General features: G+C 41.8%; 1 protein-coding gene across 2 annotated transcripts in view; it reads right to left on the bottom strand.

The window, feature by feature from the left end:
• The window catches only part of CRTAC1 (cartilage acidic protein 1), a 2,772,383-nt gene that overhangs the window by 1,906,322 nt on the left and 839,489 nt on the right, over positions 1–26,572 (bottom strand). The window lies entirely within an intron of this gene.

The raw sequence follows: 26,572 nt of genomic DNA, 5'->3' as shown, positions 1-26,572 counted from the left end.
TACAAAGCAGATAAGACAGGGCAGAAAGGAACATGAGGGGTGTGCAATGTCATGTGGGGAAAAGACTGCTGTTGTCTTAGCTACTGGTTTTAAATGTAAAATTCTAATGCAGGTTAAAAGGCAATGAAAACTGATGCATTTAAATCTATTTGCATATTCATTTAAATTCCTATGGCCTTTTAATTGGAGACTCTTGGAAGTACATACTGAATAATACCATCAAAAATATAAACTACAAGAATGAACAAAAGAGAGATCTTTGCAAGTTTTAACTCAAATACTGTCAGATAATGGCTGACTGTTAAAAATACCAGAAGAAAGCCTGTGTATCCTATAGTAATGTAATAAGCATACTTCTCAACCTCTTAGAGGAAGGAATCCAGACACAGCCATAAAAAAGTGGCACAAACAGGGACAATTTTGAAGTACTGATCTTACAAACTTAGAAGGTAGATAGAATAGCACGTTTCGCATTAGCATGAACTTTCTGGAGGGTATGAAGCCTAAATCTCAAATGCCCGTCATTATCTTCTAACTTCAGTCTTTAATGATTTGTCACTAATTTGCCAGACAGCCACAATTCTATGAAAAAAGGACCAAAAATATAAGGTAAAAATCTTTACAGCTGAGAGGAATGCTAGTAAGTCTAATTTGATGAGAGATTACAGGCATATTAGCTCATCACCAGTCACACAAAAATCTGTAAGGAAGATGCAATTCCACTCACTGATTTATGTACCGGTTTATAGGTCCTAATTCACATTTTCCATAAGATATCACTGCTGGTGTGGCTTCTATTTCTGCACATATGTGATTCAAAGTGTTTGGGCTTTTTTTCTTCTTGGTACTGTTGTATGAACAAGGAGTGAGAATAGCTGGAAATCACAGGATTCCTTTATCATCGGCATCACACTGCCCAATGCTGCAGGGCAGTAATGGTTTAAGTATCACAAGTAAATGAAAAACTCAAGTGGGCAGGAATTACTTAAATTGGGCCTTTGTGCTTCCCAGTGTAGTGCCTTGGATAAAAGACCTGTGCGGTATGTAGATTCACAACCATTCATACGGCACAGGATCTGTGAAAAACAAAGTGCAAAAGTACACAGTTCATAAATAGTTGCAGTGTATACATACATTCTTAATGGTGTGTGTGTGTGTGTGTGTGTGTGTGTGTGTGTGTGTGTGTGTGTGTGTAGGTCAAAGATGAAGGGGAAATTCCAAGAGAAAACCCATGCAGAGAAACTTCGCTCTGGGGCCTGAAACAGTGAGTCAGCACCACTAACTACTCTGGCGACGAATGTTAGTTCCCTTACATTGGGAAAATCATGTAACACCATATCCCTCCTACCAGAAGCTGCTGATAGTTATTAAAGTGCATCTCGAGACATTAGATATAAACTCTTTTGCATAGCAGGCACCATATCTGTGGAAATTACTGCCTTAGTCACTACAGAAGTATCTTACATTTGGCCAATTTTTGAAGGTTGTATAAACATTAACGGTATGAGCTTGCTTCTGATGGAGTAGGATGACTTACAGAGCCTTGCATCATTTTACTTTATAACCATCTTTGACTGCCATGTCTTTTACTGTGTTTCGTCTAATTTTTAATTTTAGTCTTTTACAGTAGAAATAGATTTTATTTCTGAACTTGTTTGGTGTATTACTTTGTTTCTTGGTTTTTATTCATGCTTAATCTCATTTATTGTGTTTTGTTTTAAAACATGAAAACAAAAGTATTTTTAAGTATTTTATTTTTATTTGAACAGTTGATTAGCCATTTGGCAAAAATCTCTTTAGCCATGACCTAGGTAGAATAACACGAGATGATGAAACATAAATGTGTAGTTTATACAAAAAATGAGTAGAGATGTGGAATGATGCAGAGGATTAACACTCCGATTTATACATGCGCCGTTTCCTGTACTAAGGATGCAGGGGGTTTGAATCTTGCAACCCTCACCTTCCTACTGTCTAACCTTGAGCTAGTCACTTAACCAGACAGTACAGTTTGGAACTTGGGCTAGTCTCAAGGATCTCTTATTTTTAATGCCTAGTAAGTAAGTGTGTGTAGGAAGCATACAGGGGGCAGGTGACAGTGATGGAATGGATACTGAGTGAAGATGCAGGATTGTTTAGTTTTAGCATACTCACATGTGCCCCCACTGTATGACTGCTGCCTGATGCCAGTATAGATTGGGAAGGACAGAGATGCAGTGTATGCTGGCAATGGATATGTGTTTGTGTGCATGTATGCATTCCTATGTCTGTGTGTGAGACAATCTGTGTGCCTGGGCAGGTATGCATTTGTGTGCATCATACTTCAGACCTCTTACTGCAAGAATTGTGGACAAAGCCAAAAATAATGCGAGTGACAAAGGTTCAACATCGGGAACAGATTTTAAGTGTTGCTCTTTTAAACATAAAAAGCTGACATAACAGGGTTTGCATTAGCCTGTATTTATATGAAATCTGAAACTCAAATGTCTTATTATTTAGTGACTTTAATCCTCAATGAGTTAAAAAAAAGTTAATGAGGAACACATCAAAAAATGAAAAAAAAAAATCATTCTGTAAAGTGAGAGATATTTGTGCATGGGTCTATGTCAATTGGTCACAGGACCAAAATGTCGAAACCCGTACAGTTTAGTTGTGGATGGGGGAATTTGTCCATTTCTCCACTGTAGTGTGATCTTGGAGTGTGAATAAATAATTAGCAAGGGGTGTGCATGGTGCAGGGTGGCTTATCCCCCCCTGCAAAAACTTTGTGTTGTAGGCAGGCATTTGGATTTGTCACTTTTTCTATTAACTGCATTGTTGACCATATGGGTTTCAAAAATGTGTTTTTTTTACAAAATGATACAGGTCCATTGTGCATATGTGGTCTCTCCTGCATAATGGGCAAGGCTGAGTAGAATACAACCACAAAGTTTAGTGGCTCCGTTATAGTCTGTGTGTGTACCTTTATATGAGTACGGCAGACTGTTTGCTCGTTTGTGTCAACTGTGTGTAGAGTGTGTGTAAAGCACCCATGTTCAAGCGTTTCCTTGGAGGGGGAAATGTGTGTGTCCATCTAAGAACCTGCACTATTTCTTTATGCAGGATGATAGAGCACTCATTTGAGAATTTTCTAAAATTTGTCAGCTGAGAGATTCCTGTTCTTGCAATTTTAGGATTAACTAGATACAGTATTACTGTGGACATGCATAACTATGAATCACAATTGTAACTCAGCATTTGTGTAGTGTGAGTTGCATTGTTACTGTAGTCTCTACGAGTTCCACCAAAGTATATATAAGTAAAGGTATCCCATGGTAGGAGCTTTTGGGAGGGTTCCCCTTTGTATAACATTTTTATTATTCATTTCCTTTGGTTGGAGCTTTAGCTAGTATGTTTCATCTGTATGAAGCATCATTGAGTTTTGCATCAACAAAATTAAAGGGAAGCAGGCAAAACTGATAAACATGCATCACTTTATAAACCACAAAATCACACGAATAAGTAAAACCTCACTGATTTATTGTAGTATATTTTTTTGCAGAAAACTGACTGACCTACTAATCTTTTATCCTTCCTTGACTTGAAGGATTGGATTAAAAACTTCCAGATGAAAACTTTTTTTTTTAAATTCACAGTAACATTTGACAATGTTAATTATTATGCTATTTTTAACTCCTCAAAAACACGTACATTTCCTGTATCTATTTTAAACTATATGATAATTTGCCATAGTGTGTTACAGGCATCAGTAAATGAAGGAAGTATGCTTTGCTAACTTGTTTGGATTAGAAATCTATCTCCGTTATCTGTGCTGGGATCTTTTATGCACCCAAGGAGTTCTACATTCCTGGAAATAGGTACTGGCCACCATCTAAGATGAGAGGCAATAGATTCTGACAGCTCCAACCCCAGTTGTTGTGACTGGCAAAGGCCAATGTACACATCCATCCTGTGTCTATGATATATTCTCTGGCCATGGTCAACATCTCCAAGCTGAGCAAGAATCAAACTGGCAATCGTATGTACTGAGTTGCTCAAATAGGCTGGGGATGCACATATAAACCTCAAAAAAGGAACATTTGTAATATCTGAGCTCTAGAACCACACAGAGCTGACAATGGCAGCGGGCAGCATCTTCATGAATGGCATGCAATATCATTGCCAACTCCACTGTGGAATGGGAGGTAGACACTAAACTTGGATTGCACCTTTGCATGCCTTTGAAGAGGCAATTATGGGCTGTGACAAGTACAGATACCACAGCGCTGCTGAAGCATGGCGGGCAATCCCACAGAACAATACAGGAAGAGCATGTGTGAGGCTTTCAGTAACAGGAAGTTTTTCTGTATAGGGGATGGTGTATACTCAGAGTCTGGACAGCCACAGGCTTAGCAGTATGTTTGGTTGAGTATATGTTCTCTGTGGAAATTGCCATTCCCCCCTCCACCAGATGCGAGTCGCACTGAAATGTTATTGCATGTCCTTGAACCTCAATATCATTGCCAGGATCTGCAGTGCTGCTGACAAGTTCCTCATCCAGACATTTTGAGCTGCTGCTTTTCATTGCTTCTAACAATGAGTAACATTCAGAGCACCCCAGTGACGTACCTCTTAACTGTCCACATTTTTGCAATGTCTAGCTTTTTAACACTTATGTTTGGTCTGTTCCCCATAAGGTTTGCAATTTTCCAGCAAATTATTTAGGATTGAAGTCACTAAATAATGACAGACATATGAATATCAGTCTTCATTATCCTTCATAAAATGCATGCTAATGCAAAACCTGTTATCCTAACATCTTTCAAAGCTTATTAATGAAATAATTAAAATATGTCCCTTTGTTCCCCCCATTATTTTGGATGCATCTAGATCTCTTGTGCTAAGATGTTTTGAGGTATGCACAATGAACACTAACATAGGTTACAGGGGTCCTTGTTTACCAACGTTATCTCACCTGGCAGTGGCAACCTGTTGCACTCGATGTAACTGTGAAATTAAATGTGCACTATGCCTAGAGGTGTTTACTGAATTTCCTGTTTGCACTTATTTTTAAAATAGTTTTTTTTCTCAAAACTTGCATTTTATCTGTCTTTGGCCTAGCACTCTTGTGTGGGGTCATTTACTGCACTGTTATAACTTGTTGATACTTGTGAACCTCTGCTATCTCTGAAAAAAGAAAAAAAAACAAAAAAAAAAAATCTTGATTTTTTTCCCACTTTTCTGAGATTTAAAAAAGTTCAGTTACAGCCCTGCTGTTCTTGAACTGTTTGTAAGTTTCTGTGAGGCCATTTTTTGCTTGGGCTAAAGGAAAGTCTCTGTTGATCAGTGGCAGTGAAAAACATTGAGCAGCCTGCCTGCCCCTGTGGGAGTAATTACTGACTTGAAACTATAGTTTTATTGGCCATTTTGGGTCAATTCCAAAACTCCTTCATCTTCCTCTCTTAAAACCCTCTTTTGCACGGTTTTCCGCGTTTTTGAGCATAGCGCAACAACGGGCAGCGCCACCTAATTGGGTTTAAACTATTCCTGGCTCCACAAAGTCTGCTCTTCACTTTTTCCCTTAGAACTGCGCTATCTCTCAATTTAAACACCATATTCTCATTCTAAGGCCCTTCACTGGTTCAATTAAGTAATCCTACAAGTTAGCACTATTAAACCATAAGCACTACTTACTCTTATAGTCTCTACGATTACGCTGTCCTCTATTGGTCCGTCTTAAATTCAGTTTCCCTGTTACTCTAGCATGTCCAAAGGTCAGTCAATGGTTTCCTCTCCAGTCCAGCTGGTGAATCTGGGAATTTTGAGGCAATGTTACAACTGTCTCATGTACACGGACAACCCTCTCCTCCTCCAAACAGGTTCAAATATATGTGAGAGATGCAACTATTTAGCCAAAATGGAGGCTGAGCTCTCTCATCTCAAAACTGGTGTAACCAGTCAGGAGGAGAAGGTAACCTCACACAACACAATTCCAGTATCACATTGTCCCACCACATCAGCGAACCAAACACATAAATACACAAAAACATACTCGGAGGCTCTAAATAAAAATCTACCTAAGCAACAGAGACCTCCAAAGCAGACATCCAAGCAAACGCTACCTCAAAACAAAACACATACAACACATAACCCACAAAGTCAGTGTGCCAAGCAGCCACAGTCCTTAAGGCTGAATAACACACCTGATACTCTTGTTATAGGTGACAATTGTCAGACACACTGACGTCCCGCTCACCAGGCTGAATAAAGAGAAGGTCACGGTGAGCTGCCTGTCGGGTGCTAGGATCCGACAACGCAAGCACTCAGGTCACTCCAAAGCAAATACAAATATGACTCGGTCATTGTACATGCTGGTGTGAATGACCTGGGACGTACCTCCCTGGACTACATGAAAAGAGACAGAGGAGCTCTCTGATCATGTAGCCCAGGCTGGTATGACCCTGACTTGAGCAGCATATTACCCTCACCTTGAATGATACCACAGTACAAAGACAAAATGATCGATTTTAACAATTGGCTAAAATTTTGGTGTCATTCAAAGGGGATCAAGTGTCTGTCAGCCTGGGATGACATGCTAGACAAGCCACGTTGCTTCGCTAGGGACGGCTTGCACCGGTCACCACTGGGCTTTCGGATATTGGCAAAGGCTCTTGCCACCCCCATAGTGCCTTTTTTAGGCAAGGCTCAAAAGTCAAACCCACCCCCATAGACTGCACAAGGAACAAGAAACTAAGGGTAATGCTGCTAAATGCCAGAAGTCTTAACCTCAAGATGCATGCACTCGAAGCTCTCCTCAGTATGGAGAACATCGATATCTGTGCAGTGACAGAAACCTGGTTCAAGGCTCCAGAGAGCACCCCAGCACTACCAGGCTTATACCTCGTATCATGCTTTTCGGCCCCAAAACCCGGACCGAACCACAAAAGGAGGGGGAGTTTCCATATTGATCAAGGATATCCACACCTCCTGGTTAGTGGCATTGCACGAAGTATCAGAGACCATCCATGTGCAACTAACAGTGGGCAAGACTGCTTTTCAGTTTATAGCATCCTACAGACCACCCTCTCAAAGTCAGAAATCCCATTCGGCTTTCCTGAAAACATTGGAGAACATGAAGATCTCTCCTAACACCATTATATTGGGCGACTTCAACTACCCAAACATTGACTGGGAGCACTACTCAAGTCCCAGCACCTTAGCCCAAAGATTCCTGGAAATTATAAACTCAAATGCTATGGAACAACTAGTCACCACTCCCACAAGAGGGGACAACATACTAGACCTGATCATTACCAACATGGGGACTCTATGCTCCACACCAGAAGTATATCCCTCATTGGTAAGATCAGACCATAAATTAATTTCACTGGATGTCCACATCCCGACCCCACCCCCAGCCCAGAAAACCACAGTGAAAAACTTCTCAAAAGTGAACTTCTCAAAACCTAAGTGGAATCCTTCAAGGCCCCAGGGCCAGTGGAAACTACAGCCCAAACTGCAGAATCCTATATAAATGCATTCTACGGACATCTCCAGGAATGCATGGATCATGCTATCCCAAACAAAACCAAGACCCAATCATCCAAAGGCAGGCGTCCAGTCTGGTGGACCTCTGCCATAAATAAACTGTACAACAGAAGGAGGAAGCTACTACATGATAAAGCAAAATCCTTAATAGGGAAGGCATCTCTGATCAGTACTAGCAAAAAATTACGATCCCTCAAAATCCTCCAAGGCCAGCTTTGAGAGAAAAATTGCACAGGACACCAAAGACAATCATAAGGCTTTTTTCAGTCGTTAGAAACCTGGGATGCAACTCCCAGACTTGTTCTGAGTTGATTCTAAACGACAAAAAATACACTGAACCCACAGACATCGCCAATATCCTGGCAGACAGGTTCAGTGCAAACTTCACCCCCCCCCCCCAAAAGAGCACGTATCTATCCCGGCAGAGGGCTGCCTCCCATACATCTCAGATGCTCAGGTGAAGGCTGCCCTCTCCAAAGCAAAAAAACACTGCTTCCATGGGACCAGATGGCGTCCCAGGTTGCGTCCTACATGAACTACAAGAGGAACTAATCCCTCAAATAAAAACAGCTATACAATCTCAGCCTCACTACAGGATATGTGCCCACAGAATGGCGTACAGCAACAGTGGTCCCACTCCACAAAGGTGGAGCCTCTACGGACCCTGGAAACTATCGCCCCATAAGCCTGACTAGCTTAGTCTGCAAGGCTATGGAGAGGATCATCGTGGAGCTCATAAACAAAGACATTGGGGACCTACAGACACTAGATCCTACCCAGTTTGACTTTGTCAAGGGCAGATCCTGCCTTTTGAACCTGGTTGACTTCTTTGAAACAGTCACCAAAGCCATAGATGAAGGGAAGGTAGTCCACACAGCCTATCTGGACCTTGCAAAGGCATTTGACACAATACCCCACTCAGGCATCATAGATAAGCTATCCAGCTTAAATATACACCCCCTATGTCACAAGATGGGTTGCAAACTGGCTCAAAGACAGAACCCACAGAGTGAGAGTTGCTGGAGCCATGTCAGACTCGAAACCGGTCACAAGTGGCGTCCCACAGGGTTCTGTCCTGGGACCACTCTTGTTCGGTATATACTTTTCCGAGGTACAGGCAAACGTGGGAGGACTATGGCTCACCAAGTTCGCAGACTGCAAACTGGGTGCCATAATCAACTCTCCAGCTGACACAAACATCCTCCAAAAAGGTCTCTCAGAGACAGAGAACTGGTGCCAGCGCCATGGTTTAAAGCTAAATGCCAAAAAATGTATAGTCATACCCTTTGGCAAAAACAATGTGCCCACAAATTACCACATAGGCGGAAACCCATTAATTACAGAGAAAGTTATTAGGGACCTGGGGACCCAAGTTGATAGCAATCTCTCCTTTGAAAACCACATTGCCAAACTGGTTAGAAAGACCTTCTACATAGCCCACCTCATCACAAAGGGTTTCACATCTAGATCAAGAGAGGTAATTGTGCCCCTTTATTCATCCCTCATCAGGCCCATCATAGAATACAATGCCCCTTTTGGGATGTACCTTACCCGACACCTGCAGCAATTAGAAAGACCCCAAAAGTATGTCACCAAGAGGATCAAGGGTCTCAAACAGATGCCATATGCTGCTCGGTTAAAAAAAACTCCAGCTCTACTCAGTTGCATACCGCCTACTTTGAGGCGATCTATGCCTGACATACAAAGCTATGTCAAATCCAGAATTAATGGACATGCTCCACCTCAGTAAATCTAAATCCCTTAGAGCCACATGCTCGAGAGACTTGAACCACAGCACAGAAATAAATAGAACTTGCTGGAGGGACAGGTTCATAACCCAGAGGCTCCCTTCGCTCTGGAATAGACTTCCAGTTCATGTGAGGCAGAGCACCTCACTGAATCTCTTCAAGAAGAATCTCTATAAGTGGATGGGGGATCATAGGTTTGTCCCAGGGATTACTCCCGTGTCACTATTAGACAGAGGCACAGTAAACTAAACCTTAAAAAGGGCACAGTATACTCAAATCAAGGGGTGGTGTAAGCCATACAGAATCGGGCTAGGCTTATAATTGCCCCAGGGCAGATAGACTAGTATGAACCTATGAACCTATGCCTTGCTATTTTAGGATAAAGTCTGTATGTGTAGTAAGTGCATATGCAAAATTCTACTGTTACCCACTCATTAAGTCTGGATCAGCCTGTTACTGACATCAACACCCCAAAATAGAAACGCTATTTCATCTCCTACTAAAAAGTGATATAGGAAGCTCCTCCATGTTTATGAGTCTTGTAGACTCTAAAGGGCTACACATTGTGCTAAATCCCTTGTACAGCTTTTGCTTGGCATGACTAATTATGCTGGTCGTATGATGCTGGCACCACACCAGTGTGCAGTTGTGATCTTCTACTAAACTGGTGTTCTACAGCATGACCTCGCATGCCTTATACCTCACTGCTTTGGCTACATCATTATGTATGCAAGACTATCTGTGCAGAATATCATTTTCAGTATTGCTAAAATGATGACAACATTCCAGACTTCAAGTTTATATCCAATTTGTGCACTCATTAGGAAAATAAGGCATCATAGTATGAATGTTGGTTAATTTTACTTTCACATATTGCAGCCTTTTCATGAAACAGGTGCACAAAAGAATTATCACTTTCATGGAGTTACAAGGATGATACACAAGTCTGCATGCATGTGCTGAATGAGGTGTTAATAAATTGAAAGTTTGTCTGGAGAGGCATTCCAAAATCTGTACAGCAGTGCATATACCATGATCTCAGTGGAGACATGCCCGAGTTGCTGCAGGAGTGGGAAACAGATGTACAAAGAGAATGCTTGAAGAAATATAGTACTTTTTCTGTTTTTGATTTTATTTTATATAATTTATTTCCATTAAATACCTATAACAAATTATTTTACCATGTGCACCTTTTATCTTTCAGCTTTGGAGATTGCATCTTAATCAATTTGGGCTGTTAAAGGAGGCTAGGAAGGCTGTTTGCAAGACATGGTGGGCAGGACTTATCTGGTTTACAGGTGACTGTATTCCCAAGATATGTGATGCTCATGGCAACTTTCCCACTGTTTTTCAATTCTGCAGATATACCTAATGAAGAAAAAAGGAGAGAGTCCCGGGAACTTTTATCGCTACCCCCAGTTAATGAGGCACATGATGGGTCTGATGCTGGCATTTGGTTGCCTTGTCAGTGAGGGGGAAGAACCCTCTCCTGTAGACATCCAGATACCAACATCTGTGGACTAGCCACAGCTAAAGTAGCTGGTTGAAGAGGTGGTGGAGCATTAGGGCTGGATGCTGTTTTGGCTGCACTGCGGTCCTCCTGCAATGAATAGTAAATGTTCTGCAGTGGCATGTCCCAGCCTTAGGGTCACTGGAGGGGTATTAAACTCCTGCACCCCAACTGTTTGTGAGCACCAGCTGGTGATTCTAAGTAGGTTGGCCTCTAAGCTGACTTGAGAGACCACATTTGGCTAGCACCCCATGATACCTCCTGCACGATGTGTCCCCCCCTTCCTAGTGGGTCATACCCCATGCATTTCACATGGTCAAACTCTCCCCATTTGTCCCTCTCTCTAAAGCCTGTATTTGTTCGTTCCATGTTACCCCAATGTTATATGAGCAAAACCAGCAACTACCCTGTAATGTTTCATATTTATCTGCTTATCCCTGCAAACCACAGAGAACCCTCTTTCCACAGCAGTTTTCTTTTACATACCATGACCTCTCATTTCTTCTATAAAGTGGGTTCTAGTCCAACAAAAAAAAGTACTCTCCCTTCTCAATTAGCATTATCTTGTATGTCTATCCATTCACTTACCACTTTCCTTTTATCCTACAGACTCACTTTTTACACTATTCTTATGCTGATATTTGTGGCTGGATCTTTTTATCAACCCAGAAGGATAATTCAGACACAGTACTTGACAGCTGTGAGTCATGGGACATTGTGAAGCAAGCATTCTAAACTTTTATTGTATTTTGAATACTTTGGTACCCCTTGATTATTACAATCATATTCCCAATGTCATTTAATTTTGTGCCATGAATTGTACCATAAGAGCTCATTCCCATATGTGGCAATTGTTCTCTCCATGTTCTCATTGCTCTGTTCTACTGTTTACCACAAGATCTGTGTAGTTTGCTGCACGTGGTGTGCTGTAGTGCTGCTCACTATCACATGACCTGAAGTTTGCTGCACGTGGTGTGCTGTAGTGCTGCTCACTATCACATGTGACCTGAAGTTTGCTGCACGTGGTGTGCTGTAGTGCTGCTCACTATCACATGTGACCTGAAGTTTGCTGCACTTGGTGTGCTGTAGTGCTGCTCACTATCACATGTGACCTGAAGTTTGCTGCACGTGGTGTGCTGTAGTGCTGCTCACTATCACATGTGACCTGAAGTTTGCTGCACATGGTATGCTGTAGTGCTGCTCACTATCACATGTGACCTGAAGTTTGCTGCACGTGGTGTGCTGTAGTGCTGCTCACTATCACATGTGACCTGAAGTTTGCTGCACGTGGTGTGCTGTAGTGATGCTCACTATCACATGTGACCTGAGTTTGCTGCACTTGGTGTGCTGTAGTGCTGCTCACTATCACATGTGGCCTAAGCAGGATTGACTACTCAGAAGCAAGATATATAGCAATAGTCAGTCATGCTACATGATGCTTTCTTCTTGTTCATAGGTTTACACCAGGCTAATGTCTGCTAGGATTTTTACAGGCCTAGATGTGCAACCACACAGTTTTGTCCCCAGGTTCCTTGGGATGCCTATCTGGTGGTGTATTGTTAGTAAGGAGGTAGCTAAGAGTTACGTGGAGGAGGTATGTTAATGGAGGATTAAGTTACATACTTGTCAAGCTCTGTCCATCAGAGACATGAGGGCCATATCGAAGGTGAATTTGCAATTTCCCATCCAATGATGAAAGCTTCTGTTTGAATACGGTCAGGGATGAACTCTGCTTCATGTGGATGGGGAGCTTTTTCCATAGTGTGGGGATCCTTTGAGACCTACATTGGTCTCTCCAACAGGCAAAGATCAGGTCCTTCGATATAGTGTTTGTGGTGCCTTTTTTTTTAATGGATGTGCAAGAAATCCATCAGAGTTGGATCTGGGGATGCCTTGTATGTCAGGCATAGGTCACTTCTCATTAACCTGTAGGAGACTAAGTACAGAGATAGGGTGTTAAGGTGATCTGTGAATGACCGGGAATGCATAACCTGGATTCTCCTGGTGCAGAACTTTTACAGACGTTCCAGCTCTTACAAGTGCCTGGTTAGGTTCATGCCACAGGAGTCGCTGTATTCAATGATGGTTGAGTGATACTATAAATTTCCTTGGATCTGGATGCCATACCCTTGATTGTGAGCTGGGCAGCATAGAATGATTTTCTTACTATCTTAGCTACATCTTGGTTAAAGGCCAGATTACTATCTGCATATGTTCCCAGATCTTTAACTACTAGGTTAAATTCTAAGGGTGTTTTATTGAGGGAGTAATTCACTTGGGTATATTATTTCCCCAAGGTCACTATAATGCATTTTTTCATGTTGAGTTTTAATCCATGAGTTTGGCACCAGTCATTTGTGTTAGACGCTTCTTATGACATGCCAGTGTCATGGGGGAATCTTAGCTTTCCTTCCCTTGCTTCATAGGAATCCCCAGTAGTGTGTGCTCACATTCCACTCAGCAAATGTTTTATCTGCATCCTGGCCAGCCTCCAATAAACCAAAGGCTGTCCTGGTTGCCCTGCACTGAGAAACTCTGCGTCAGTGGAATACTCAAGTTCTTTCAGCTTTAGTGTATGTTAGAGTTATATTTTAATCTTTCCTCTAAACTGAATAATTTTTTCCTATAGCCCTTTACTGTAAGCGTCCAATCCACTGGTGCACCCCTCCCCATTTCTTTTCCTACTGGACTCCTAGGTCAATTACTTAAAACTACTTTCTTTCTCTTGGAAAAGGTTTACCTATGTACCTGCAGCCCATATTTGTAATATTATTTCCCTCTAGAAGTGGTTGTCTGTCACCACACTGTTACTAGTGTAGTAGCACGAGAGTTCTAGTCATTAGGAAGATGCGTGTGATGCACTGACCTGGAATTGACTGAGGCGGGTTTTCCTGATTGTTTTCTTGGAAGCCAGCCTGGTCCAGTTTTCTGAATTATCCCGCTCTGCTTGCCCTCACTCTATTCCTCTACCCTACCCCCATTCCCATCCATCCGTGACAACATTTCCTTTATAAATAAACCTTCTTTGCCCTGCCATCGCACTAACCAATAGCTACCCCCACTCCTCTACTTATGCCCCACATCACTATTAACTGCAATGCCCACTTTCTTCCCCTCCCAAGCCTTATCAACTATAAACTTTCACTCACTTAAAACTCCTTCAATCAATCCTGATTTCTTCTACTAACTTTAAATAAATTCTTTACCCTTTAATTCTTTCTGACCTGATACTAAATCATGGCTATATCTTTCAAAACTCTCTCTCCCTCCTTTTTTCTAATTTTTTCTCAGCTCTAACCACTTACCATAGTCTTCAGCTGCTTACACCCCATCTCCCACACATTGTTATCCCACTATCCACCATACAAATAACTACTCCACCCCTATTATCCCCTCTTTTTTTAACCATACCATTTCAGAAGTTCCAAGTATTGTACATACCAAATACCCAACCTCTCATCAAAAGAAAACATCAGGTCCTTTGCAAATATTTCTTGCTACAAATACTTCAAAGCACAATACTACTCTTATCTGGTGATATTCACCCCAACCCAGGCCCTTGCCAACAGCCCACTAACCATACTTACACAGCATCCCCCTTCCAACTGCCTCACAAATAACTCATTACGATCACAAGCCTACAAAAATCTATCTTTTTTGTCAATTAATCTGCAAAGCATGGTAAATAAGAGCACCCTTCTTCACTCCTGGATTTCTCATAACCCAGATATACTTGCCCTATCTCAGATATGGCTAAAACTTCATATTACAAATGGAGATACTCTCTCTCTCCCCCCTCTCAATAGCTATCCTGACTTCTGTCCTGCCAAAATACTTATAGCAACCTGTAACCTAAAGCAATACAAAAAACTTGCCATTCCAGCAATCTACATAACCCCAGGTAAAAACATTCCCATACTCGAGCAGTTTCTTTCTTGGATTTCTATATCCATTTGCTATGAAACCATATTTGGGGATATGAATATTGACTGGAACCTTAATACTGCCACCCCTAGCTACTCTATAAACCTTAATGGCTTTACCCAGCTGATAACTTCACCCCATGCACTTGCAAAAAAACTCCCAGAATGGCTTGGTCATCAACTGGTTACTAGCATCCAATCCCCAGTGCTATCATAATACTTCCACCCAACCTAACTCCCTTAGTGACTACCTCCCTACCTCAGTAGTAAGACACTCTCTCAATCTTAATCGCCACCATTACAGAAACTCTTGTAACCTTAAAAACCACAGCCCTGTTGCACTAAATGAATTACTGTCCACTGTAAACTGGTCATTCCTACACACATTACCCCTTAATGAGGACGTCCAAAGCTTCAACAATATATTATTAGAAACCCTAAACACCATGGTCCCCAGTAGAAAAATTAAGCCAAAATGTAATTAGACATCATAGCTAAACCAGGAAACTCAATCACTTAACAGAGACGGTGCCTGGAGAGCATGGAAAAAAAACTCAACTTTCCACCTGAACTTAAACAGCTTCACAACCAATCAAAAAAGCAAGTCCGACCGGACAAAAAAATTCTATCAAAAATCTCTGAGCAACCCACATTCCAATCCTAAGCAATTCTGGCACTCAAACAAATTACCATCTCCAAGGAACTTCTCTTCACTAAACCCCTTCCTTAACAAACCTTTTATCAAAACTGCCACTCTACTTATCTTTTTCATCTGAACAGAAAAGCTTACTAAACCGGAAACTGTCAATATTGAGATGCCACCTCCTACCTCATTCTCTTCCTTCCCTCTCCCTAGCACCCGTACCAACTTCCTTCATCAGATCACTTCTTAAACTCAAACCCTGTCCCCATCAGTCAAAAAACTTCCTCCATTATTTCTCAAACATGCAGCCAGATCCACAGCATTCCCTATATCTAAACTTGTCAATCAATCCATCCAAGAAAATACAGAACCAGGTATCTCGAAAAACAAAAATCTTCATAATACCCCTCCACAAGGGAGGAAATTCTACAGAAGCATCAAATTACAGGCCTACTGCCATATTATTCCCTTATCCAAGATACTAGAAAAATTTATACATAGACAAATACTAAACCGCCTCTTACACAGTCAAACCTGATTGCACACACAGCATGGTTTCCGACCCTCGCACAGCACTACCACTGCCCTCCTATCTTTCACCACCAACACTACCCAAGCCAGAGTTAATAAACTATCAGCTCTATTCCTTGACCTATCCAAAGCATCTGATACTGTTTCCCATCCCTTCCTCCTAAACAAACTTTCCAACCTACTACTCTCTACCTTCACTACCTCTTAATTTAACAGCTACCTTCTCAATCAGATATCAGTCCATCAGATGGCAAGAATCCTTCTCTTTCCATCTTAAGACCGGGGTTCCCAAGGGCTCTATCCTGGGCCCCCCGTGTCCTGCCCTCACTCTACTTTAATTACCTTAATAAAGTACGCAGATGATTCCACAGTTAACATCTCCGACAATATACAAAATCTCCACACTGTCACTCAATCTCTGCACCAAGTAGAACAGCTAACTGAAAACAACCTGCTTCTCAACCGCAAAAAGATCAGGCTTCTCCCTTTCCTTCCAAAAAACCTCAATCCAGCTAAAGAAAACTTCACCATCTCATCCTTAAATAATACAATTATCGCCGACTCAAACACCAAATTGCTTGGCGTTACTATAGATGACCAATTAAAATTCAACCTACATATCTTAACTGCATCAGGTCTTCTATACCGTAACAAAAATATATACTTAACAAATCTAGACCTATACTGACGCAATTCTACCATCCCTGCTATATGCTGCTACCATACTTACTAACCTCCAAAATAAACTCTTAACCAAACTAGAAACCACCTATAATAAGATAGCCAGATTTGAAGCCAGTAATAGCTACAAATCCCATCATGTTCTATCCCTGAAAAGCTTAAGATGGCTTGAGATCCCCCAAATGCTTCAAATACCACAACTACAAATTGCACATAGCATCCTAAATAGTCCCTATTCCTGCTCTGCCAGTACATCTAGAATTACAACCTACATGCCTAATTGTGACCTCAGAAGCACACACAACCTTCTGCAGGTGACCAAGCCAAACAAAAATATTGGAAAAACACTTTACAGCCATTCAATCGCACACTCATGGAACAAACTTCCATTGTCCCTTCGCTCCACTACCAAAAGTGATAAATTCAAAAAGAACTAAAAATTAATTTCCAACATGCATGGATATGTTCTTGTCAGGAAATAACCTAATGAATTTTTCTTCTTCTCTCAATCAACATATCTGTCTGGTATCTGCTATCTAAACTGTCTGCACATATTACTCCCTCTGCAGTTAGTACCTATGCTACCAAACACACCTTTGTTGTACTATGTCATGTTATTCTAAATTTAATATTTTTTATTTTAGCCATTGCTATAGTTCTTGTATATAATTTAATGCTAACCAAAGTTCTCTAACATTGCTACTGCATTCTCAAAATACTGTACTTTTGCCTTGTATATATTCATGCTGTATACTTCAATTTCTCTGTTTTTGTACTGTTAAGTATCTTACAACTTGAATTGTTAGTTTTATTTCTAAATTGTTTTAATTACTTTCCTAGAGCTTTTCTCAGTGTGTGTCTGCTGAAAAAGGGCTCTCTGGGCCCAGTCGTACTTACCTGGTTAAAAAATATAAAAAATAAAATCTAGAATAGCTACCAATTTACAGTCATCTGCAAACTTGGTGAGCCAAAGGCCTTTGACAATAGCCTTGACTTCTAAGTAGTACATGCCAAACAAAAGAGGGCCCAGCATGAAGCTCGCGGGTACTCCACTGGGGAACAGTCTGCTGGTGGAGGTGGCATCACCAATCCAGACTTCTTGAATCCTGTCTGTAAGCCAACTAGCAATCCAGAAAGTTATGTAGGGATTTGTGCCTAGTTCTGAGAGTTTAATGATGCCTGTGTTGGGTATTGTATTGAATGTCTTGGCCAATTCATGGTAAGCGATATGCATGGATCTCCCCTCGTCCATAGCTATGGTGATCCTCTTGAAGACGACTACCAGGCTGAGTAGGCATGACCTTAGCTTAAACTCAAACTGGGATGGGGCCAGTGTCTTAGGGTTGACAATGTCCTTGTTAGTCACTTCTATAATTCATTCCATGGCTTTGCACATCAAACTTGTCAGACTAATGGGTATGTAGTTGCCAGGGTCAGTTGATGGTCCACCCTTATGAAGAGTGATGACCGTTGCAGTGCTCCCAATTACCTGGTATGTAACTGGTTTTGAAGCTGTAGTTGAACAGTGCCTCAAGTAGACCTGCTAGGTCATGTATTAGCAAGCAGAGCATCGCTGCATAGGACAGGGATACCCAGTGCTACACACTGGTATAAGGGAACCCATGGAAGGTAGCCTAAAGCAACTCAACAGAGTTCACCAGCAACAGGGGAAGCCACTAATTCAGGTACATGGCCAGGGCCTAGGTTCAGATACTTTAAATGTAACCATAGAGGCCATCCACGGAGGCAAGATGGGGGAGCCAGCAAGTGGGAACAGAATGCCAGTGGTAAGTTGTCTGGGGATAAGGGTACCAAATCACCACCAGAGTCTGTATCCTATCTTGGTGGATGGAAAACAGGCAACTGCCAAGAGAGACACATTCTGATATAACCATGATGAAGCCTGCAGTGGTTAAAGAGGAGCAGTCCTTGCTTGGAAAGTCCTCTCCAGTCAGATCGTTAGGAGGGATCCCATTTCAAATGCCATTGGCCAGGGGTCACCCTGAATGGGAAGGAGGAAAAGGAAGCACATAGGTGTGTTTAAGGAACCCCTGCAGTTTGTCTTGATAGGGAATGGTTTTGATAATGCAGTACCTTGTGTGCACGTAGTGACACGCAGTCAGGCTTAGAGACAGGCACATGGGTCTGGTAGCCTTGGGGATACCTAGACACACCACACCCCTGAAAGCAGGACTGGTGATGTGGCTAATCCAGGGAGGGAGCAACCTTGTAGTAGTGAGCCTGAACTGAGCCACAGCTGCTGGTACATAGTGGTGTTCTCTTGGACAGAGTGACTGCAAGGATAGAGGTGAGTGGTAGTACCCAGGGTGAGCGTGAGGCACTGCTGTCAGGAGATACCAGACTTCCTGTGGAAGGGGAGCTGGAAAAAGTTACAAAGATAGAGTTGAGACAGCCTCAACTCTCAGACCCTACATTACAAGACTTGAGAGAGGTAACTAGGGCAGCAACTGATTCTTAAGGAAAAGGGGAGTCTGTATACTACAATAAAGGAATACTGTTATAGAGACTGGACCCCCGAGGGGAGGGCTAGAAGGTGAGAATACAGAAATTGGTAGTACCCAGAGCCCATAATATTCCTTTTGCAGGCCATATGGGCATAAAGCATACCAATAGATGTATTATCCAGAACTTTTACTGGCCTGCGATTGACAGGGATGTAATAGGGTACTGCAGGACCTGTAAGCAGTGCCAAAAAGCAGGCAAGGCAGGAGACAAGGTCAAAGCTCCTTGGATGCATTTGCCCGTTATTGAGGAGCTATTTCAGAGGGTAGCTGTGGATATTGTGGGCCTCCAAGTACCCCAAGTTCCATAGGGAAGAAGTACATCCTGGTGGCATTAGATAATGCTACTAGATACCCTGAGGTGGTGGCTCTGTTCCCCATCAGGCAGAGAAGGTTGCAAATGCTTTGCTAAAGATTTTCAGAAGGGTAGGTTCCCAAAATAAATGACTGACAGAGGTGCCAATTTCATGTCAGACCTGCTGGCTTGTCTGTGGGAATGCTGTGGGGTATAGCACCTAAAGACCACCCCCTAACACCCCCTGACTAACAGACCATGCCATGGACATTTACAGACCAGTTTAAGAGAGTGAGGGACAAATGTTTGCCCCATCTATTGTTTGCATACAGGGAGATGCCCCAGGAATCCACAGGTTTTTCACCCTTTTAGTTGCTATATGGGCATAGGGTTTGGGGGCCCTTAGATTTGATTAGTGATCAGTGGAGGGTGAGTGTGAATCCCACGAAGAGTCTTTTGTGGCACATGTCCTAAGCCTCAGGGTAAGGATTAGGAAGCTCATCGGCTTGGCCCAGGAGAACCTAGTAAGAGCACAACAGCAGAAAAAGGTCTGGTATGACAGTAATACTCGAACCAGAGAGTACGCTGTGGGACAGCAGGTGATGGTGCTCATTCCTGCCAGACACAATAAGCTGCAGGCAGGTTGGGAGGGACCCTTCAAAGTGGAACAGAAGGTCAGTAATGTTAACTGTATGGTAGAACTGCTAGGCAAGAGGCAGGGGCTCAAACTGTAAAATGTTAACATGATGAAGCCTTACCATGATGAGGAAGCCCTTGTGCTGAGTATTTGCAGTGGATGGCATGGGGATTCTGTGGGGAATCTGGTGACCAATCTCCTCAGTGAGGCTCAAACTGACACCTCAGTGGAAGGGGTAGCAATGTCCCAACAGCCATCCCTTACCCAGGTTTGAGAAATCCAAGTAGTGTTACAGGAGTTTGGGGACATGTTCACTGGGAAACCAGGATGCACCCACCTGGTGCAGTACCATGTGGATACATGGTCCCAAAGACCTATCAAGCAGACCCCTTACAGAGTGCCCGAGTGAGTCGGACTCAGAGGGGACATACGGCAGATGTTGGAACTGGGAGTAATCCAGGAGTCCAGCAGTCCCTGGAACTCCCTAGCAGTGCTGGTACCAAAGAAAAATGGCAGCACCAGGTCCTTTGTGGACTACAGGAAACTAAACAGTCAGACTTGGATGCTTACCCCATGCCTAGGGCAGATGAAGCCTTAGAGAAGTTGGGTGAAGCTAAGTATCTGACCACTACTGATCTGAGCAAGAGCTACTGGCAGGTGCCCTTGACTCCCAATGCTAGAGAGAGAGGTCAGCCTTTGTGACTCCTTTCAGTTTGTACGAGTTCATGAAGATGCCCTTTGGGATGAAAAATGCCTCAGCAATTTTCCAGAAGCTGGTAGATTGTATCCTAGCAGGAACAGGAGATTATGCCCTTGCTTACCTGGATGATATTGCCATCTACAGCCATTCCTGGCAAGAGCACCTTCAGCATGTCAGAGAGGTGCAGGGCAAAGTGCAAAGGGAAGGGTTGACCATTAATCTCAGTAAGTGTCAGGTGGGTTATGGCAGACGTCCCCCACCTGGGACAGAGTAGATTTGGCAAGATCAGGCCAGAACCTGTCAAAGTGGAAGCTATACAGGCATGGCCTGTTAGCAAAAACAGGTGAGAGCATTCTTAGGGACAGCAGGGTACTATAGAAAGTGTGTCCCCAGTTATAGTACAATAGTTGCTCCCATCACAGACCTGATGAGGAAACACAGGCTAGATAAGGTAGTGTGGATCCCAGCATATGAGCAGGCATTTCAGAAGCTTAAAGGAGCTTTGGAGGACCCCTAGTGTTAGCCAGTCCAGATTACTGCAAAGAAATTGTTGTGCAGGTTGATGCTAGAAACCATAGGGTGGGGGGGCTGTACTTACCTAGGTTTCCTCATAGGGAGAAGAGCACCCAGCGGTATATCTCAGCCATAGACTCCAACTCATGGGTGGATGTTATGCAGCTGTAGAAAAGGAATGTCTATCCATAGTATTGGCACTGCAGAAACTTCAGTCTTATCTGTAGGGAAGGAAATTCACTGTAGTTAGAGACCACAATCCCTTAACATGGCTACATTGAGCCAGCCAGCAAAATGCCAAGTTATTAAGGTGGAGCTTAGGATTGCAGGCATATAACATGACAGTACATAATCATACGTGGGTTAAGCACTGCCAATACAGATGGGCTCTCAGACAGGGAATGGGGCAACATATTCCCCGAAAGGCTTGTCTCAAGCCAAGTTTCTCAAACCAATGTGCAAAAGATGCTTGTATTACAAATGTGTTGGAACTGTAGAGCATTTGAATACCAAACTGATTTGAACAAATGCTTCTGTTACAAATGTATTAAAACTATATGACATTTGAATACCAAACTGACTTGTAGATATGGTTATGTTACAAAGGTCTTACCACTGTATGTCATTTGAATATCAAAATGTATTTGTAAAGTTGCTAGTGTTAAAAAATGTACGAACAGTGGGTCCTGCTGGACAGAGAAGGAAAATACATGTCAGACTGTATTTATATAAGTTAGCAAAGGACCCTGGAAGAGCAGAGGTTAAACACATAGCTTACTTAAGGGAAATGTAAACATGCTGTTAAAACCATTAAAATGGCATCCACAATGATGAATAGGATCAGAGACTGTAGGTCTGGAAGAAGTCATTGTTTAACAGCTTCAGTAAAAAGACGGGAAGTGCTGCAATTGTTTCTTGGCCTCAGACCTGCCATAAACATAGAAAATCTCTAGCTATACATTTTTTTATTTGTCTAGGCTACATTCCTCTCATCTTCAAAAGGGGATAGTGTGGGAACCTACAGTCAGGTGATCAGATAAGGTCATTCTTACAGCCCAGGAAATTATATTTTTAGATATTAAAGGTAGTAATGTCAGAGCACTGAGTATTCTATCTTGAGCCTGACAAGAAGACCATTCACCACATCATCTGCCTTTCTCTATTAAGTAGGGAATAGCAATTCTCCTAGATTCAGTCAGGAAACTATAGTAAAGCTTAGTTTAGCCTAGCTGTCTTGGTCAACTACTATCATTTGTATTAGTATTAATAGTAGACAGTATAACTAGACACCTTTTGTTAAGGGCCTTAGAGTATATGGTTATGGAGTGCCTGGTGGTGGTAACTACCTTATACTCTGGGCAGAAGGGGGTCACAGCAGGTAACTCTGTGCCAGCATTTCCCAGGGGTGGGTGGGTAGGTGTGTGTGTGTGTGTGTGTGTGTGTGTGTGTAAAACTGAATCTCAGTATGTGTAAGACAGCTACTTGAGGCAGTGACACAAAGCACTGGTTTCACAGAGAGGGTGCTGGAGGACTTGGCTTGGACACTTACAGTTCTAAGTGGGGAGTCTTACTGGGGACCTGGAAGAAGACAGATCTAGAGAAATCCAGATGCCTGGGCTGAGTGTTTTCCCTGTGTGCTGTTAAGAGAAATTGTACTTGGTGCAGAGAATTGCATCCGGGAATAGTGAGTGTATTCATTTGTATTCAAGTGAATGTCCCTCTCCAGTGTCAGTGGTGATGATTCAGGCTGCTTGATTACTGGCCCAGTGAGTGGTCATCACAGTGCTTAACCTTAATAAAGCTCTTTTTTAAATTTACTGTGTTGTGGAATTCTTGAGAACTAGGCCATGTGGCTTGTGGTGCTGGTACATTTTGTTTTGAAACGTTGCCAATTGACCTATATGATGGCATAAAAGTTTCTGGCAGCCAAAGTGCATGATACTGAATTTCCATTTTGAGTGTACAACTTTGGTTCTGGGTGGCATAATGCAGCACATGTACAGAATACATCTTTTTTGAGTTATTGTGGCATAGGAATGATATATAAATATTTTACCAAGCAGATGAATAGTTTCCAGCAGCCCATGCCCTGAAAAAGGCAGTGTGCCTCAATATAATAAAGGTGTGAGATGTGCTTAAATTTGTGTGGTAGTGTCATTCTTGTGTGTGTTTTGGACCATTGTACCTTGCTATATGGTTATTCAATCAAGCAGAATAAAGGAAAGTTCAACTCCAAACCAGATATATTGGGATGTGTACATAAATAAATTGTCTTAGTTGTTTATTAGCAAGTTTTTTATAACAGAATATATTAATAATGGCCTATAATAAAATAAAATCTACCTGCATTAAAAGACTCTCTCAGAAAAAAAAATCAATAAAGATGTGAAAGTTATGTTAAGGAAGAATTAATGGAGCAGAAATTAGAATCATCAAAAGCCAAGTATAATTAAGAATCATATTTAATAACATCAGGAAAATTAAAAAAAATTCTAATAGTTTGAGTTAATTCATGAAGCTAGTACCCATGCCAGCTATAAGAATATTGCTAATATACTTGCAGAAACACTTAATGCCAGCTTATCAGATAAATTGAGTTCCCTCCACTCAAAAAAATATTACAAAAACATTGCAACTACACACTCAAAATATAAAACTACATCTGGGCATCAACAATGTATATGAATGCTTTATCAACAATGCCAAAATACACCTCTCTGAAACCCTCCTAAAACTGTTTAGCTTAAACATAGCCATCAACAAATAAAGCATTCTGAAGGGATAGATGTATTACTCAGTTCTGCCCTCATCTTTGGAGCGATACTCCTATATATACACAACAAAGTGATTATATCTCATTTCCTTTCAGACAAACTTTGATGACTGGATGGATGCTCATAGATTTAAACTGGGCTTGACTTGTTTGCCCTCCTGTAGGTAGAAAGGTATCGATGAGTGTGGATAGGTTAAAAAATTATGGTCCATGGACTGACCACTGCTTTATGAAATCTATGAAGCTATGAAAGTGCTAGCTAAACTAAGTCCAATTTAGGACTAAAAGGAGCTAGTTATTTAGGTTATATAAGTTGAAGAATAATAAAACCACAGACAGAGAAGACAAAGCGATAAAAAATTGGACAACTCCCATCACTAAGAAACAATTTAAGGCTTTCTTAGAACATGCAAGCTATTATCAGATATTGGTTCAGAACTTTGCTGGCATTGCATGTTTTCTGACTGTCCAGACAGAGTATAACATCCAGCCATCCATAACCTTTTGTTTCAATTTTTGCATACGGGGTCAGGGTGTCAGTTCAACACTGACAATCATCTAGACCCAATGTTTACAGTCACTAGGTGGCTAGCCCTGCTGCAGTAGTTCATCCACACCACACACACACTGGTATCTAATTTAGATTGTCCAATCCACCTAATGCATCTCTTTGGAATGTAGTAGGACACAGGAGAACCTGGAGGAAACACATGTGAACACAGGGAGGACATGCAGATTCCAGACAGAAGGCACCCAAGCCAAGAACTGAACCAGGACACCTCTTGCTGTCTGGTATAATACTCCTTTGAAAATTAAGTAGATGGATAAAGAATAAAAAAACGTTTATGCAGTTGAAGGCCATATTACACTTAAAATCTGTTTTGATCACCCCAATCTTCTTCATAAAATGCCTGGTCCACTCATTAAGTTGTCAATTGTGGAGGAGTCCTGGCTCTATACTGTGGTTGTTACTGTGTTGCATGCTCTTCAATTAGATGACTTATCATACAACAGATTCTATTACATTTCGTAAATTTCAGTACAAGATCACTTAATGGTATAGCAAAGCTATAGATTTAGCGGGATAGCAGGAATACTGGAATATATTACTATTTTCTATACACATTTACAAATAAATTTGAAAATGTAGGTATTCTATATGGATTGCATAGTTGAGGTCCTTTTCTTATTTGTCATCTCTTATGTTTTTGAATCGTTATGAAGTTACTTCCGTGGTTTCAAAGTTGATAAATTGTGGTGTTTAGTTTTATACACTTATTATATTGAATAAAAGTATTAAAAACAATGGGTATTGACGATTTCACAATTTATTTCAAGGATCATCACTGACCTGGCATAGTCAAATTTTGAGAGAGGCTATTGCAGGTGTGAAGTACATCTTCATGTAGCTGAAACCAGTGGTTCTGCACTGCGCTGGGTAATATAGCATCATGACTATTGAGCCCTGGCTGAATAAGAAAAACATACTCTTGTCTAGCTGGGGTAACACAATAATGAGCATCGAAAGGGGTGCATTAGAGAGGCTTATACGTACAGGCAAATTATGTTGTGGTAATTTATAGGAATCATCTGCCTTTGAAAACCTCATCAGGGTGACTACCCCGGCTAAGGTCAGATTATAGGTTCCTTGTTAACAAAAGCAGTCTTTGAAAAATGACAGAAATAATTAATGTGCCTTAAAAAAAGATATTTTGGAATATAGTTCATAGGGTAGGTACTAGGCTATCGGCCCTGGGGCCTATACAAGTCCAGCCATAAAGGTACCCCGGCTTTTGTCACCCAAGAAAATTATTTTCCTGTGCCCCTGTCGAGCAGAGCCACAGAGGTGATCCCTGGAGTGAATTTCCTATTTCCCATCCAGTCATCAAGATTTTTCTTGAAGAGTGCTAATGAGGAGCTTTGTTTGATATAGATAGGTAGTTTATCCCACGGTATGGAAGTCTCTGGGACAGGAATCTGTCCCTCCAGCATGTTCTGTTTAATGTGGTGACGAGATTTAGGCCCCTAGAGCATGTAGCTCGGAGGGATTGGGATTTCTTTAAGTGAAGCATGTCCAACAGCTCTGGGTTTGACATAGCTTTGTATGTTAGGCAGAGATCACCTCTGAGTAGGCGATATGTGATGGAGTAAAGCTGGAGTTTTTTTACACTGTCTGCACAGGGCATCTGTTTGAGGCCAGTAATCTTCTTTGTGAGGTATTTCTGCAGCCTTTCCAGTTGTTGTAGATGTCTTGTGAGGTACATACTAAAAGGGTCATTGTACTCTATAATGGGTCTAATGAATGATGAGTAGAGGGGAACAATGACCTCTTTTTTTTCTGGATGAGAAACCTTTTGTGATGAGGTGTGCCACGTAGAATGATTTCCTGACTACTGTGGTGATCCGATCAAAGGAGAGACTACCGTCCACCTGTGTCCCAAGGTCTCATCACACTTTGTGTTAAGTATACCCCCACCTATGTTGTAGTTCATGGGTACAGAGTTTTTACCAAAGGGGATGACGATGCACTTTTTAGAATTGAGCTTGAGGCCATGGCTTTGACACCAGG

Source organism: Protopterus annectens, chromosome 14.part0, assembly GCF_019279795.1.
Source record: "Protopterus annectens isolate FY-2018-M chromosome 14.part0, PAN1.0, whole genome shotgun sequence".
Classification (NCBI taxonomy): Eukaryota; Metazoa; Chordata; order Ceratodontiformes; family Protopteridae; genus Protopterus; species Protopterus annectens.
Note: the sequence above shows the minus strand (reverse complement) of the source record. Positions and strands in the feature narration are given on the sequence as shown.